Below are 20,007 nucleotides of genomic sequence, written 5' to 3' on the forward strand. Positions count from 1 at the left end.
ATGTTGATAAAGACGAACATACTGCATGTTGATAAAGACGAACATACTGTATGTTGATAAAGACGAACATACTGCATGTTGATAAAGATGTTGATAAAGACGAACATACTGTATGTTGATAAAGACGAACATACTGCATGTTGATAAAGACGAACATACTGTATGTTGATAAAGACGAACATACTGTATGTTGATAAAGACGAACATACTGTATGTTGATAAAGACGAACATACTGCATGTTGATAAAGACGAACATACTGCATGTTGATAAAGACGAACATACTGTATGTTGATAAAGACGAACATACTGTATGTTGATAAAGACGAACATACTGCATGTTGATAAAGACGAACATACTGCATGTTGATAAAGACGAACATACTGTATGTTGATAAAGACGAACATACTGCATGTTGATAAAGACGAACATACTGTATGTTGATAAAGACGAACATACTGTATGTTGATAAAGACGAACATACTGTATGTTGATAAAGACGAACATACTGCATGTTGATAAAGACGAACATACTGTATGTTGATAAAGACGAACATACTGCATGTTGATAAAGACGAACATACTGTATGTTGATAAAGACGAACATACTGCATGTTGATAAAGACGAACATACTGCATGTTGATAAAGACGAACATACTGTATGTTGATAAAGACGAACATACTGCATGTTGATAAAGACGAACATACTGCATGTTGATAAAGACGAACATACTGTATGTTGATAAAGACGAACATACTGTATGTTGATAAAGACGAACATACTGTATGTTGATAAAGACGAACATACTGTATGTTAATAAAGACGAACATACTGTATGTTGATAAAGACGAACATACTGCATGTTGATAAAGACGAACATACTGCATGTTGATAAAGACGAACATACTGCATGTTGATAAAGACGAACATACTGTATGTTGATAAAGACGAACATACTGTATGTTGATAAAGACGAACATACTGTATGTTGATAAAGACGAACATACTGCATGTTGATAAAGACGAACATACTGCATGTTGATAAAGACGAACATACTGTATGTTGATAAAGACGAACATACTGCATGTTGATAAAGACGAACATACTGTATGTTGATAAAGACGAACATACTGTATGTTGATAAAGACGAACATACTGCATGTTGATAAAGACGAACATACTGCATGTTGATAAAGACGAACATACTGTATGTTGATAAAGACGAACATACTGTATGTTGATAAAGACGAACATACTGTATGTTGATAAAGACGAACATACTGCATGTTGATAAAGACGAACATACTGTATGTTGATAAAGACGAACATACTGTATGTTGATAAAGACGAACATACTGTATGTTGATAAAGACGAACATACTGTATGTTGATAAAGACGAACATACTGTATGTTGATAAAGACGAACATACTGTATGTTGATAAAGACGAACATACTGCATGTTGATAAAGACGAACATACTGCATGTTGATAAAGACGAACATACTGTATGTTGATAAAGACGAACATACTGCATGTTGATAAAGACGAACATACTGTATGTTGATAAAGACGAACATACTGCATGTTGATAAAGACGAACATACTGTATGTTGATAAAGACGAACATACTGTATGTTGATAAAGACGAACATACTGTATGTTGATAAAGACGAACATACTGTATGTTGATAAAGACGAACATACTGTATGTTGATAAAGACGAACATACTGTATGTTGATAAAGACGAACATACTGTATGTTGATAAAGACGAACATACTGCATGTTGATAAAGACGAACATACTGCATGTTGATAAAGACGAACATACTGTATGTTGATAAAGACGAACATACTGCATGTTGATAAAGACGAACATACTGTATGTTGATAAAGACGAACATACTGCATGTTGATAAAGACGAACATACTGTATGTTGATAAAGACGAACATACTGCATGTTGATAAAGACGAACATACTGTATGTTGATAAAGACGAACATACTGCATGTTGATAAAGACGAACATACTGCATGTTGATAAAGACGAACATACTGCATGTTGATAAAGACGAACATACTGTATGTTGATAAAGACGAACATACTGTATGTTGATAAAGACGAACATACTGCATGTTGATAAAGACGAACATACTGTATGTTGATAAAGACGAACATACTGCATGTTGATAAAGACGAACATACTGTATGTTGATAAAGACGAACATACTGTATGTTGATAAAGACGAACATACTGTATGTTGATAAAGACGAACATACTGTATGTTGATAAAGACGAACATACTGCATGTTGATAAAGACGAACATACTGTATGTTGATAAAGACGAACATACTGCATGTTGATAAAGACGAACATACTGTATGTTGATAAAGACGAACATACTGCATGTTGATAAAGACGAACATACTGTATGTTGATAAAGACGAACATACTGCATGTTGATAAAGACGAACATACTGCATGTTGATAAAGACGAACATACTGTATGTTGATAAAGACGAACATACTGTATGTTGATAAAGACGAACATACTGCATGTTGATAAAGACGAACATACTGTATGTTGATAAAGACGAACATACTGCATGTTGATAAAGACGAACATACTGTATGTTGATAAAGACGAACATACTGTATGTTGATAAAGACGAACATACTGCATGTTGATAAAGACGAACATACTGTATGTTGATAAAGACGAACATACTGTATGTTGATAAAGACGAACATACTGTATGTTGATAAAGACGAACATACTGTATGTTGATAAAGACGAACATACTGTATGTTGATAAAGACGAACATACTGCATGTTGATAAAGACGAACATACTGTATGTTGATAAAGACGAACATACTGTATGTTGATAAAGACGAACATACTGCATGTTGATAAAGACGAACATACTGTATGTTGATAAAGACGAACATACTGTATGTTGATAAAGACGAACATACTGCATGTTGATAAAGACGAACATACTGTATGTTGATAAAGACGAACATACTGCATGTTGATAAAGACGAACATACTGTATGTTGATAAAGACGAACATACTGTATGTTGATAAAGACGAACATACTGTATGTTGATAAAGACGAACATACTGTATGTTGATAAAGACGAACATACTGTATGTTGATAAAGACGAACATACTGTATGTTGATAAAGACGAACATACTGTATGTTGATAAAGACGAACATACTGCATGTTGATAAAGACGAACATACTGTATGTTGATAAAGACGAACATACTGTATGTTGATAAAGACGAACATACTGCATGTTGATAAAGACGAACATACTGTATGTTGATAAAGACGAACATACTGTATGTTGATAAAGACGAACATACTGTATGTTGATAAAGACGAACATACTGTATGTTGATAAAGACGAACATACTGTATGTTGATAAAGACGAACATACTGTATGTTGATAAAGACGAACATACTGTATGTTGATAAAGACGAACATACTGCATGTTGATAAAGACGAACATACTGTATGTTGATAAAGACGAACATACTGTATGTTGATAAAGACGAACATACTGTATGTTGATAAAGACGAAAAGACGAACATACTGTATGTTGATAAAGACGAACATACTGTATGTTGATAAAGACGAACATACTGTATGTTGATAAAGACGAACATACTGTATGTTGATAAAGACGAACATACTGTATGTTGATAAAGACGAACATACTGTATGTTGATAAAGACGAACATACTGCTGTATGTTGATAAAGACGAACATACTGTATGTTGATAAAGACGAACATACTGTATGTTGATAAAGACGAACATAACATAAAGACGAACATACTGTATGTTGATAAAGACGAACATACTGTATGTTGATAAAGACGAACATACTGTATGTTGATAAAGACGAACATACTGTATGTTGATAAAGACGAACATACTGCATGTTGATAAAGACGAACATACTGTATGTTGATAAAGACGAACATACTGTATGTTGATAAAGACGAACATACTGTATGTTGATAAAGACGAACATACTGTATGTTGATAAAGACGAACATACTGTATGTTGATAAAGACGAACATACTGTATGTTAATAAAGACGAACATACTGTATGTTGATAAAGACGAACATACTGCATGTTGATAAAGACGAACATACTGCATGTTGATAAAGACGAACATACTGTATGTTGATAAAGACGAACATACTGTATGTTGATAAAGACGAACATACTGTATGTTGATAAAGACGAACATACTGCATGTTGATAAAGACGAACATACTGTATGTTGATAAAGACGAACATACTGCATGTTGATAAAGACGAACATACTGCAGTTGATAAAGACGAACATACTACTGTATGTTGATAAAGACGAACATACTGTATGTTGATAAAGACGAACATACTGTATGTTGATAAAGACGAACATACTGTATGTTGATAAAGACGAACATACTGCATGTTGATAAAGACGAACATACTGCATGTTGATAAAGACGAACATACTGTATGTTGATAAAGACGAACATACTGCATGTTGATAAAGACGAACATACTGTATGTTGATAAAGACGAACATACTGTATGTTGATAAAGACGAACATACTGTATGTTGATAAAGACGAACATACTGTATGTTGATAAAGACGAACATACTGTATGTTGATAAAGACGAACATACTGTATGTTGATAAAGACGAACATACTGTATGTTGATAAAGACGAACATACTGTATGTTGATAAAGACGAACATACTGTATGTTGATAAAGACGAACATACTGTATGTTGATAAAGACGAACATACTGTATGTTGATAAAGACGAACATACTGTATGTTGATAAAGACGAACATACTGTATGTTGATAAAGACGAACATACTGTATGTTGATAAAGACGAACATACTGTATGTTGATAAAGACGAACATACTGCATGTTGATAAAGACGAACATACTGCATGTTGATAAAGACGAACATACTGTATGTTGATAAAGACGAACATACTGCATGTTGATAAAGACGAACATACTGTATGTTGATAAAGACGAACATACTGTATGTTGATAAAGACGAACATACTGTATGTTGATAAAGACGAACATACTGCATGTTGATAAAGACGAACATACTGTATGTTGATAAAGACGAACATACTGTATGTTGATAAAGACGAACATACTGTATGTTGATAAAGACGAACATACTGCATGTTGATAAAGACGAACATACTGTATGTTGATAAAGACGAACATACTGCATGTTGATAAAGACGAACATACTGCATGTTGATAAAGACGAACATACTGTATGTTGATAAAGACGAACATACTGCATGTTGATAAAGACGAACATACTGTATGTTGATAAAGACGAACATACTGTATGTTGATAAAGACGAACATACTGTATGTTGATAAAGACGAACATACTGTATGTTGATAAAGACGAACATACTGTATGTTGATAAAGACGAACATACTGCATGTTGATAAAGACGAACATACTGTATGTTGATAAAGACGAACATACTGTATGTTGATAAAGACGAACATACTGTATGTTGATAAAGACGAACATACTGTATGTTGATAAAGACGAACATACTGTATGTTGATAAAGACGAACATACTGTATGTTGATAAAGACGAACATACTGCATGTTGATAAAGACGAACATACTGTATGTTGATAAAGACGAACATACTGTATGTTGATAAAGACGAACATACTGTATGTTGATAAAGACGAACATACTGTATGTTGATAAAGACGAACATACTGTATGTTGATAAAGACGAACATACTGTATGTTGATAAAGACGAACATACTGTATGTTGATAAAGACGAACATACTGCATGTTGATAAAGACGAACATACTGCATGTTGATAAAGACGAACATGTATGTTGATAAAGACGAACATACTGTATGTTGATAAAGACGAACATACTGCAGTTGATAAAGACGAACATACTGTATATTGATAAAGACGAACATACTGTATGTTGATAAAGACGAACATACTGTATGTTGATAAAGACGAACATACTGTATGTTAATAAAGACGAACATACTGTATGTTGATAAAGACGAACATACTGTATGTTGATAAAGACGAACATACTGCATGTTGATAAAGACGAACATACTGCATGTTGATAAAGACGAACATACTGTATGTTGATAAAGACGAACATACTGTATGTTGATAAAGACGAACATACTGTATGTTGATAAAGACGAACATACTGTATGTTGATAAAGACGAACATACTGTATGTTAATAAAGACGAACATACTGTATGTTAATAAAGACGAACATACTGTATGTTGATAAAGACGAACATACTGCATGTTGATAAAGACGAACATACTGCATGTTGATAAAGACGAACATACTGTATGTTGATAAAGACGAACATACTGTATGTTGATAAAGACGAACATACTGCATGTTGATAAAGACGAACATACTGCATGTTGATAAAGACGAACATACTGTATATGTTGATAAAGACGAACATACTGTATGTTGATAAAGACGAACATACTGCATGTTGATAAAGACGAACATACTGTATGTTGATAAAGACGAACATACTGTATGTTGATAAAGACGAACATACTGCATGTTGATAAAGACGAACATACTGTATGTTGATAAAGACGAACATACTGTATGTTGATAAAGACGAACATACTGTATGTTGATAAAGACGAACATACTGTATGTTGATAAAGACGAACATACTGCATGTTGATAAAGACGAACATACTGTATGTTGATAAAGACGAACATACTGCATGTTGATAAAGACGAACATACTGTATGTTGATAAAGACGAACATACTGTATGTTGATAAAGACGAACATACTGCATGTTGATAAAGACGAACATACTGTATGTTGATAAAGACGAACATACTGCATGTTGATAAAGACGAACATACTGCATGTTGATAAAGACGAACATACTGTATGTTGATAAAGACGAACATACTGTATGTTGATAAAGACGAACATACTGCATGTTGATAAAGACGAACATACTGCATGTTGATAAAGACGAACATACTGTATGTTGATAAAGACGAACATACTGTATGTTGATAAAGACGAACATACTGTATGTTGATAAAGACGAACATACTGTATGTTGATAAAGACGAACATACTGTAAATGTTGATAAAGACGAACATACTGTATGTTGATAAAGACGAACATACTGTATGTTGATAAAGACGAACATACTGTATGTTGATAAAGACGAACATACTGTATGTTGATAAAGACGAACATACTGCATGTTGATAAAGACGAACATACTGTATGTTGATAAAGACGAACATACTGTATGTTGATAAAGACGAACATACTGCATGTTGATAAAGACGAACATACTGTATGTTGATAAAGACGAACATACTGTATGTTGATAAAGACGAACATACTGTATGTTGATAAAGACGAACATACTGCATGTTGATAAAGACGAACATACTGTATGTTGATAAAGACGAACATACTGTATGTTGATAAAGACGAACATACTGCATGTTGATAAAGACGAACATACTGTATGTTGATAAAGACGAACATACTGCATGTTGATAAAGACGAACATACTGCATGTTGATAAAGACGAACATACTGTATGTTGATAAAGACGAACATACTGTATGTTGATAAAGACGAACATACTGTATGTTGATAAAGACGAACATACTGTATGTTGATAAAGACGAACATACTGTATGTTGATAAAGACGAACATACTGTATGTTGATAAAGACGAACATACTGTATGTTGATAAAGACGAACATACTGTATGTTGATAAAGACGAACATACTGAACATATGTTGATAAAGACGAACATACTGTATGTTGATAAAGACGAACATACTGTATGTTGATAAAGACGAACATACTGCATATTGATAAAGACGAACATACTGTATGTTGATAAAGACGAACATACTGTATGTTGATACTGTATGTTGATAAAGACGAACATACTGCATGTTGATAAAGACGAACATACTGTATGTTGATAAAGACGAACATACTGTATGTTGATAAAGACGAACATACTGTATGTTGATAAAGACGAACATACTGCATGTTGATAAAGACGAACATACTGTATGTTGATAAAGACGAACATACTGTATGTTGATAAAGACGAACATACTGTATGTTGATAAAGACGAACATACTGTATGTTGATAAAGACGAACATACTGTATGTTGATAAAGACGAACATACTGTATGTTGATAAAGACGAACATACTGTATGTTGATAAAGACGAACATACTGTATGTTGATAAAGACGAACATACTGTGATGTTGATAAAGACGAACATACTGCATGTTGATAAAGACGAACATACTGTATGTTGATAAAGACGAACATACTGTATGTTGATAAAGACGAACATACTGCATGTTGATAAAGACGAACATACTGTATGTTGATAAAGACGAACATACTGCATGTTGATAAAGACGAACATACTGTATGTTGATAAAGACGAACATACTGTATGTTGATAAAGACGAACATACTGCATGTTGATAAAGACGAACATACTGTATGTTGATAAAGACGAACATACTGTATGTTGATAAAGACGAACATACTGTATGTTGATAAAGACGAACATACTGTATGTTGATAAAGACGAACATACTGTATGTTGATAAAGACGAACATACTGTATGTTGATAAAGACGAACATACTGTATGTTGATAAAGACGAACATACTGTATGTTGATAAAGACGAACATACTGTATGTTGATAAAGACGAACATACTGCATGTTGATAAAGACGAACATACTGTATGTTGATAAAGACGAACATACTGTATGTTGATAAAGACGAACATACTGTATGTTGATAAAGACGAACATACTGCATGTTGATAAAGACGAACATACTGTATGTTGATAAAGACGAACATACTGCATGTTGATAAAGACGAACATACTGTATGTTGATAAAGACGAACATACTGCATGTTGATAAAGACGAACATACTGCATGTTGATAAAGACGAACATACTGCATGTTGATAAAGACGAACATACTGTATGTTGATAAAGACGAACATACTGTATGTTGATAAAGACGAACATACTGTATGTTGATAAAGACGAACATACTGTATGTTGATAAAGACGAACATACTGTATGTTGATAAAGACGAACATACTGTATGTTGATAAAGACGAACATACTGTATGTTGATAAAGACGAACATACTGCATGTTGATAAAGACGAACATACTGTATGTTGATAAAGACGAACATACTGTATGTTGATAAAGACGAACATACTGCATGTTGATAAAGACGAACATACTGCATGTTGATAAAGACGAACATACTGTATGTTGATAAAGACGAACATACTGTATGTTGATAAAGACGAACATACTGTATGTTGATAAAGACGAACATACTGTATGTTGATAAAGACGAACATACTGTATGTTGATAAAGACGAACATACTGCATGTTGATAAAGACGAACATACTGTATGTTGATAAAGACGAACATACATGTTGATAAAGACGAACATACTGTATGTTGATAAAGACGAACATACTGCATGTTGATAAAGACGAACATACTGTATGTTGATAAAGACGAACATACTGCATGTTGATAAAGACGAACATACTGCATGTTGATAAAGACGAACATACTGTATGTTGATAAAGACGAACATACTGTATGTTGATAAAGACGAACATACTGTATGTTGATAAAGACGAACATACTGTATGTTGATAAAGACGAACATACTGTATGTTGATAAAAGACTGTATGTTGATAAAGACGAACATACTGCATGTTGATAAAGACGAACATACTGCATGTTGATAAAGACGAACATACTGTATGTTGATAAAGACGAACATACTGTATGTTGATGTTGATAAAGACGAACATACTGTATGTTGATAAAGACGAACATACTGTTGATGTTGATAAAGACGAACATACTGCATGTTGATAAAGACGAACATACTGTATGTTGATAAAGACGAACATACATGTTGATAAAGACGAACATACTGTATGCATGTTGATAAAGACGAACATACTGTATGTTGATAAAGACGAACATACTGTATGTTGATAAAGACGAACATACTGTATGTTAATAAAGACGAACATACTGTATGTTAATAAAGACGAACATACTGTTTGTTGATAAAGACGAACATACTGCATGTTGATAAAGACGAACATACTGTATGTTGATAAAGACGAACATACTGTATGTTGATAAAGACGAACATACTGTATGTTGATAAAGACGAACATACTGTATGTTGATAAAGACGAACATACTGTATGTTGATAAAGACGAACATACTGTATGTTGATAAAGACGAACATACTGCATGTTGATAAAGACGAACATACTGCATGTTGATAAAGACGAACATACTGCATGTTGATAAAGACGAACATACTGTATGTTGATAAAGACGAACATACTGTATGTTGATAAAGACGAACATACTGTATGTTGATAAAGACGAACATACATGTTGATAAAGACGAACATACTGCATGTTGATAAAGACGAACATACTGTATGTTGATAAAGACGAACATACTGTATGTTGATAAAGACGAACATACTGTATGTTGATAAAGACGAACATACTGTATGTTGATAAAGACGAACATACTGTATGTTGATAAAGACGAACATACTGTATGTTGATAAAGACGAACATACTGTATGTTGATAAAGACGAACATACTGTATGTTGATAAAGACGAACATACTGTATGTTGATAAAGACGAACATACTGTATGTTGATAAAGACGAACATACTGTATGTTGATAAAGACGAACATACTGTATGTTAATAAAGACGAACATACTGTATGTTAATAAAGACGAACATACTGTATGTTGATAAAGACGAACATACTGCATGTTGATAAAGACGAACATACTGCATGTTGATAAAGACGAACATACTGTATGTTGATAAAGACGAACATACTGCATGTTGATAAAGACGAACATACTGCATGTTGATAAAGACGAACATACTGCATGTTGATAAAGACGAACATACTGTATGTTGATAAAGACGAACATACTGCATGTTGATAAAGACGAACATACTGTATGTTGATAAAGACGAACATACTGCATGTTGATAAAGACGAACATACTGTATGTTGATAAAGACGAACATACTGCATGTTGATAAAGACGAACATACTGTATGTTAATAAAGACGAACATACTGTATGTTGATAAAGACGAACATACTGTATGTTGATAAAGACGAACATACTGTATGTTGATAAAGACGAACATACTGTATGTTGATAAAGACGAACATACTGTATGTTAATAAAGACGAACATACTGTATGTTGATAAAGACGAACATACTGCATGTTGATAAAGACGAACATACTGTATGTTGATAAAGACGAACATACTGTATGTTGATAAAGACGAACATACTGTATGTTAATAAAGACGAACATACTGTATGTTAATAAAGACGAACATACTGTTTGTTGATAAAGACGAACATACTGTATGTTGAAAAAGACGAACATACTGCATGTTGATAAAGACGAACATACTGTATGTTGATAAAGACGAACATACTGTATGTTGATAAAGACGAACATACTGTATGTTGATAAAGACGAACATACTGCATGTTGATAAAGACGAACATACTGTATGTTGATAAAGACGAACATACTGTATGTTGATAAAGACGAACATACTGTATGTTAATAAAGACGAACATACTGTATGTTGATAAAGACGAACATACTGCATGTTGATAAAGACGAACATACTGTATGTTGATAAACGAACATACTGTATGTTGATAAACGAACATACTGTATGTTGATAAAGACGAACATACTGTATGTTGATAAAGACGAACATACTGTATGTTGATAAAGACGAACATACTGTATGTTGATAAAGACGAACATACTGTATGTTGATAAAGACGAACATACTGTATGTTGATAAAGACGAACATACTGTATGTTGATAAAGACGAACATACTGTATGTTGATAAAGACGAACATAATGTTGATAAAGACGAACATACTGTATGTTGATAAAGACGAACATACTGTATGTTGATAAAGACGAACATACGAACATATGTTGATAAAGACGAACATACTGTATGTTGATAAAGACGAACATACTGTATGTTGATAAAGACGAACATACTGTATGTTGATAAAGACGAACATACTGTATGTTGATAAAGACGAACATACTGTATGTTGATAAACGAACATACTGTATGTTGATAAAGACGAACATACTGTATGTTAATAAAGACGAACATACTGTATGTTGATAAAGACGAACATACTGCATGTTGATAAAGACGAACATACTGTATGTTGATAAAGACGAACATACTGTATGTTGATAAAGACGAACATACTGTATGTTGATAAAGACGAACATACTGCATGTTGATAAAGACGAACATACTGTATGTTGATAAAGACAAACATACTGCAGTTGATAAAGACGAACATACTACATGTTGAAAAAGACAAACATACTGCAATTGATAAAGACGAACATACTGCATGTTGATAAAGACGAACATACTGCATGTTGATAAAGACGAACATACTGTATGTTGATAAAGACGAACATACTGCATGTTGATAAAGACGAACATACTGTATGTTGATAAAGACGAACATACTGTATGTTGATAAAGACGAACATACTGCATGTTGATAAAGACGAACATACTGTATGTTGATAAAGACGAACATACTGCATGTTGATAAAGACGAACATACTGTATGTTGATAAAGACGAACATACTGTATGTTAATAAAGACGAACATACTGTATGTTGATAAAGACGAACATACTGCATGTTGATAAAGACGAACATACTGCATGTTGATAAAGACGAACATACTGTATGTTGATAAAGACGAACATACTGTATGTTGATAAAGACGAACATACTGTATGTTGATAAAGACGAACATACTGTATGTTAATAAAGACGAACATACTGTATGTTAATAAAGACGAACATACTGTTTGTTGATAAAGACGAACATACTGCATGTTGATAAAGACGAACATACTGTATGTTGATAAAGACGAACATATATGTTGATATGTTGATAAAGACGAACATACTGTATGTTGATAAAGACGAACATACTGTATGTTGATAAAGACGAACATACTGCATGTTGATAAAGACGAACATACTGTATGTTGATAAAGACGAACATACTGCATGTTGATAAAGACGAACATACTGAAGATGTTGATAAAGACGAACATACTGCATGTTGATAAAGACGAACATACTGCATGTTGATAAAGACGAACATACTGTATGTTGATAAAGACGAACATACTGTATGTTGATAAAGACGAACATACTGTATGTTGATAAAGACGAACATACTGTATGTTGATAAAGACGAACATACTGTATGTTGATAAAGACGAACATACTGTATGTTGATAAAGACGAACATACTGTATGTTGATAAAGACGAACATACTGCATGTTGATAAAGACGAACATACTGTATGTTGATAAAGACGAACATACTGCATGTTGATAAAGACGAACATACTGTATGTTGATAAAGACGAACATACTGTATGTTGATAAAGACGAACATACTGTATGTTAATAAAGACGAACATACTGTATGTTGATAAAGACGAACATACTGCATGTTGATAAAGACGAACATACTGTGCATGTTGATAAAGACGAACATACTGTATGTTGATAAAGACGAACATACTGTATGTTGATAAAGACGAACATACTGTATGTTGATAAAGACGAACATACTGTATGTTGATAAAGACGAACATACTGTATGTTGATAAAGACGAACATACTGTATGTTGATAAAGACGAACATACTGTATGTTGATAAAGACGAACATACTGCATGTTGATAAAGACGAACATACTGCATGTTGATAAAGACGAACATACTGTATGTTGATAAAGACGAACATACTGTATGTTGATAAAGACGAACATACTGTATGTTGATAAAGACGAACATACTGTATGTTGATAAAGACGAACATACTGTATGTTGATAAAGACGAACATACTGTATGTTGATAAAGACGAACATACTGTATGTTGATAAAGACGAACATACTGTATGTTGATAAAGACGAACATACTGTATGTTGATAAAGACGAACATACTGCATGTTGATAAAGACGAACATACTGTATGTTGATAAAGACGAACATACTGTATGTTGATAAAGACGAACATACTGTATGTTGATAAAGACGAACATACTGTATGTTGATAAAGACGAACATACTGCATGTTGATAAAGACGAACATACTGTATGTTGATAAAGACGAACATACTGTATGTTGATAAAGACGAACATACTGTATGTTGATAAAGACGAACATACTGTATGTTGATAAAGACGAACATACTGTATGTTGATAAAGACGAACATACTGCATGTTGATAAAGACGAACATACTGTATGTTGATAAAGACGAACATACTGTATGTTGATAAAGACGAACATACTGCATGTTGATAAAGACGAACATACTGTATGTTGATAAAGACGAACATACTGCATGTTGATAAAGACGAACATACTGCATGTTGATAAAGACGAACATACTGTATGTTGATAAAGACGAACATACTGTATGTTGATAAAGACGAACATACTGTATGTTGATAAAGACGAACATACTGTATGTTGATAAAGACGAACATACTGTATGTTGATAAAGACGAACATACTGCATGTTGATAAAGACGAACATACTGTATGTTGATAAAGACGAACATACTGTATGTTGATAAAGACGAACATACTGTATGTTGATAAAGACGAACATACTGTATGTTGATAAAGACGAACATACTGCATGTTGATAAAGACGAACATACTATGTTGATAAAGACGAACATACTGCATGTTGATAAAGACGAACATACTGGATGTTGATAAAGACGAACATACTGTATGTTGATAAAGACGTATGTTGATAAAGACGAACATACTGTATGTTGATAAAGACGAACATACTGCATGTTGATAAAGACGAACATACTGTATGTTGATAAAGACGAACATACTGTTGATATGTTGATAAAGACGAACATACTGTATGTTGATAAAGACGAACATACTGTATGTTAATAAAGACGAACATACTGTATGTTGATAAAGACGAACATACTGCATGTTGATAAAGACGAACATACTGCATGTTGATAAAGACGAACATACTGCATGTTGATAAAGACGAACATACTGCATGTTGATAAAGACGAACATACTGTATGTTGATAAAGACGAACATACTGTATGTTGATAAAGACGAACATACTGTATGTTGATAAAGACGAACATACTGTATGTTGATAAAGACGAACATACTGTATGTTGATAAAGACGAACATACTGAACATATGTTGATAAAGACGAACATACTGTATGTTGATAAAGACGAACATACTGTATGTTGATAAAGACGAACATACTGTATGTTGATAAAGACGAACATACTGTATGTTGATAAAGACGAACATACATGTTGATAAAGACGAACATACTGCATGTTGATAAAGACGAACATACTGCATGTTGATAAAGACGAACATACTGTATGTTGATAAAGACGAACATACTGTATGTTGATAAAGACGAACATACTGTATGTTAATAAAGACGAACATACTGTATGTTAATAAAGACGAACATACTGTATGTTGATAAAGACGAACATACTGCATGTTGATAAAGACGAACATACTGCATGTTGATAAAGACGAACATACTGTATGTTGATAAAGACGAACATACTGTATGTTGATAAAGACGAACATACTGTATGTTGATAAAGACGAACATACTGCATGTTGATAAAGACGAACATACTGTATGTTGATAAAGACGAACATACTGTATGTTGATAAAGACGAACATACTGTATGTTAATAAAGACGAACATACTGTATGTTGATAAAGACGAACATACTGCATGTTGATAAAGACGAACATACTGTATGTTGATAAAGAACATACGAACATACTGTATGTTGATAAAGACGAACATACTGTATGTTGATAAAGACGAACATACTGTATGTTGATAAAGACGAACATACATACATGTATGTTGATAAAGACGAACATACTGCATGTTGATAAAGACGAACATACTGTATGTTGATAAAGACGAACATACTGCATGTTGATAAAGACGAACATACTGTATGTTGATAAAGACGAACATACTGTATGTTGATAAAGACGAACATACTGCATGTTGATAAAGACGAACATACTGTATGTTGATAAAGACGAACATACTGTATGTTGATAAAGACGAACATACTGTATGTTGATAAAGACGAACATACTGTATGTTGATAAAGACGAACATACTGTATGTTGATAAAGACGAACATACTGTATGTTAATAAAGACGAACATACTGTATGTTAATAAAGACGAACATACTGTATGTTGATAAAGACGAACATACTGCATGTTGATAAAGACGAACATACTGCATGTTGATAAAGACGAACATACTGTATGTTGATAAAGACGAACATACTGCATGTTGATAAAGACGAACATACTGTATGTTGATAAAGACGAACATACTGTATGTTGATAAAGACGAACATACTGTATGTTGATAAAGACGAACATACTGTATGTTGATAAAGACGAACATACTGTATGTTGATAAAGACGAACATACTGTATGTTTATAAAGACGAACATACTGTATGTTGATAAAGACGAACATACTTTATGTTGATAAAGACGAACATACTGTATGTTGATAAAGACGAACATACTGTATGTTGATAAAGACGAACATACTGTATGTTGATAAAGACGAACATACTGCATGTTGATAAAGACGAACATACTGCATGTTGATAAAGACGAACATACTGTATGTTGATAAAGACGAACATACTGTATGTTGATAAAGACGAACATACTGCATGTTGATAAAGACGAACATACTGTATGTTGATAAAGACGAACATACTGTATGTTGATAAAGACGAACATACTGCATGTTGATAAAGACGAACATACTGCATGTTGATAAAGACGAACATACTGTATGTTGATAAAGACGAACATACTGCATGTTGATAAAGACGAACATACTGCATGTTGATAAAGACGAACATACTGTATGTTGATAAAGACGAACATACTGCATGTTGATAAAGACGAACATACTGTATGTTGATAAAGACGAACATACTGCATGTTGATAAAGACGAACATACTGTATGTTGATAAAGACGAACATACTGTATGTTGATAAAGACGAACATACTGCATGTTGATAAAGACGAACATACTGTATGTTGATAAAGACGAACATACTGCATGTTGATAAAGACGAACATACTGTATGTTGATAAAGACGAACATACTGTATGTTGATAAAGACGAACATACTGTATGTTGATAAAGACGAACATACTGCATGTTGATAAAGACGAACATACATACTGTATGTTGATAAAGACGAACATACTGTATGTTGATAAAGACGAACATACTGTATATTGATAAAGACGAACATACTGTATGTTGATAAAGACGAACATACTGTATGTTGATAAAGACGAACATACTGCATGTTGATAAAGACGAACATACTGCATGTTGATAAAGACGAACATACTGTATGTTGATAAAGACGAACATACTGTATGTTGATAAAGACGAACATACTGTATGTTGATAAAGACGAACATACTGTATGTTGATAAAGACGAACATACTGTTGATGTTGATAAAGACGAACATACTGTATGTTGATAAAGACGAACATACTGTATGTTGATAAAGACGAACATACTGTATGTTGATAAAGACGAACATACTGCATGTTGATAAAGACGAACATACTGCATGTTGATAAAGACGAACATACTGTATGTTGATAAAGACGAACATACTGCATGTTGATAAAGACGAACATACTGTATGTTGATAAAGACGAACATACTGCATGTTGATAAAGACGAACATACTGTATGTTGATAAAGACGAACATACTGTATGTTGATAAAGACGAACATACTGCATGTTGATAAAGACGAACATACTGTATGTTGATAAAGACGAACATACTGTATGTTGATAAAGACGAACATACTGTATGTTGATAAAGACGAACATACTGTATGTTGATAAAGACGAACATACTGTATGTTGATAAAGACGAACATACTGCATGTTGATAAAGACGAACATACTGTATGTTGATAAAGACGAACATACTGTATGTTGATAAAGACGAACATACTGTATGTTGATAAAGACGAACATACTGTATGTTGATAAAGACGAACATACTGTATGTTGATAAAGACGAACATACTGTATGTTGATAAAGACGAACATACTGTATGTTGATAAAGACGAACATACTGTATGTTGATAAAGACGAACATACTGCATGTTGATAAAGACGAACATACTGTATGTTGATAAAGACGAACATACTGCATGTTGATAAAGACGAACATACTGTATGTTGATAAAGACGAACATACTGTATGTTGATAAAGACGAACATACTGTATGTTGATAAAGACGAACATACTGTATGTTGATAAAGACGAACATACTGTATGTTGATAAAGACGAACATACTGTATGTTGATAAAGACGAACATACTGTATGTTGATAAAGACGAACATACTGCATGTTGATAAAGACGAACATACTGTATGTTGATAAAGACGAACATACTGCATGTTGATAAAGACGAACATACTGTATGTTGATAAAGACGAACATACTGTATGTTGATAAAGACGAACATACTGCATGTTGATAAAGACGAACATACTGTATGTTGATAAAGACGAACATACTGTATGTTGATAAAGACGAACATACTGTATGTTGATAAAGACGAACATACTGTATGTTGATAAAGACGAACATACTGTATGTTGATAAAGACGAACATACTGTATGTTGATAAAGACGAACATACTGTATGTTGATAAAGACGAACATACTGTATGTTGATAAAGACGAACATACTGCATGTTGATAAAGACGAACATACTGTATGTTGATAAAGACGAACATACTGTATGTTGATAAAGACGAACATACTGTATGTTGATAAAGACGAACATACTGTATGTTGATAAAGACGAACATACTGTATGTTGATAAAGACGAACATACTGTATGTTAATAAAGACGAACATACTGTTTGTTGATAAAGACGAACATACTGCATGTTGATAAAGACGAACATACTGTATGTTGATAAAGACGAACATACTGTATGTTGATAAAGACGAACATACTGTATGTTGATAAAGACGAACATACTGTATGTTGATAAAGACGAACATACTGCATGTTGATAAAGACGAACATACTGTATGTTGATAAAGACGAACATACTGTATGTTAATAAAGACGAACATACTGTATGTTGATAAAGACGAACATACTGCATGTTGATAAAGACGAACATACTGCATGTTGATAAAGACGAACATACTGTATGTTGATAAAGACGAACATACTGTATGTTGATAAAGACGAACATACTGCATGTTGATAAAGACGAACATACTGTATGTTGATAAAGACGAACATACTGCATGTTGATAAAGACGAACATACTGCATGTTGATAAAGACGAACATACTGTATGTTGATAAAGACGAACATACTGCATGTTGATAAAGACGAACATACTGTATGTTGATAAAGACGAACATACTGTATGTTGATAAAGACGAACATACTGTATGTTGATAAAGACGAACATACTGTATGTTGATAAAGACGAACATACTGCATGTTGATAAAGACGAACATACTGTATGTTGATAAAGACGA

At 32.9% G+C, this 20,007-nt stretch overlaps 1 protein-coding gene across 1 annotated transcript in view; it reads right to left on the reverse strand.

Moving 5' to 3' along the window:
- Positions 1-20,007, reverse strand: part of LOC143242002 (uncharacterized) — a 184,408-nt gene that overhangs the window by 624 nt on the left and 163,777 nt on the right. The gene's annotated exons all lie outside the window — the stretch shown is intronic.

Source organism: Tachypleus tridentatus, unplaced genomic scaffold, assembly GCF_004210375.1.
Source record: "Tachypleus tridentatus isolate NWPU-2018 unplaced genomic scaffold, ASM421037v1 Hic_cluster_1, whole genome shotgun sequence".
Taxonomy (NCBI): Eukaryota; Metazoa; Arthropoda; class Merostomata; order Xiphosura; family Limulidae; genus Tachypleus; species Tachypleus tridentatus.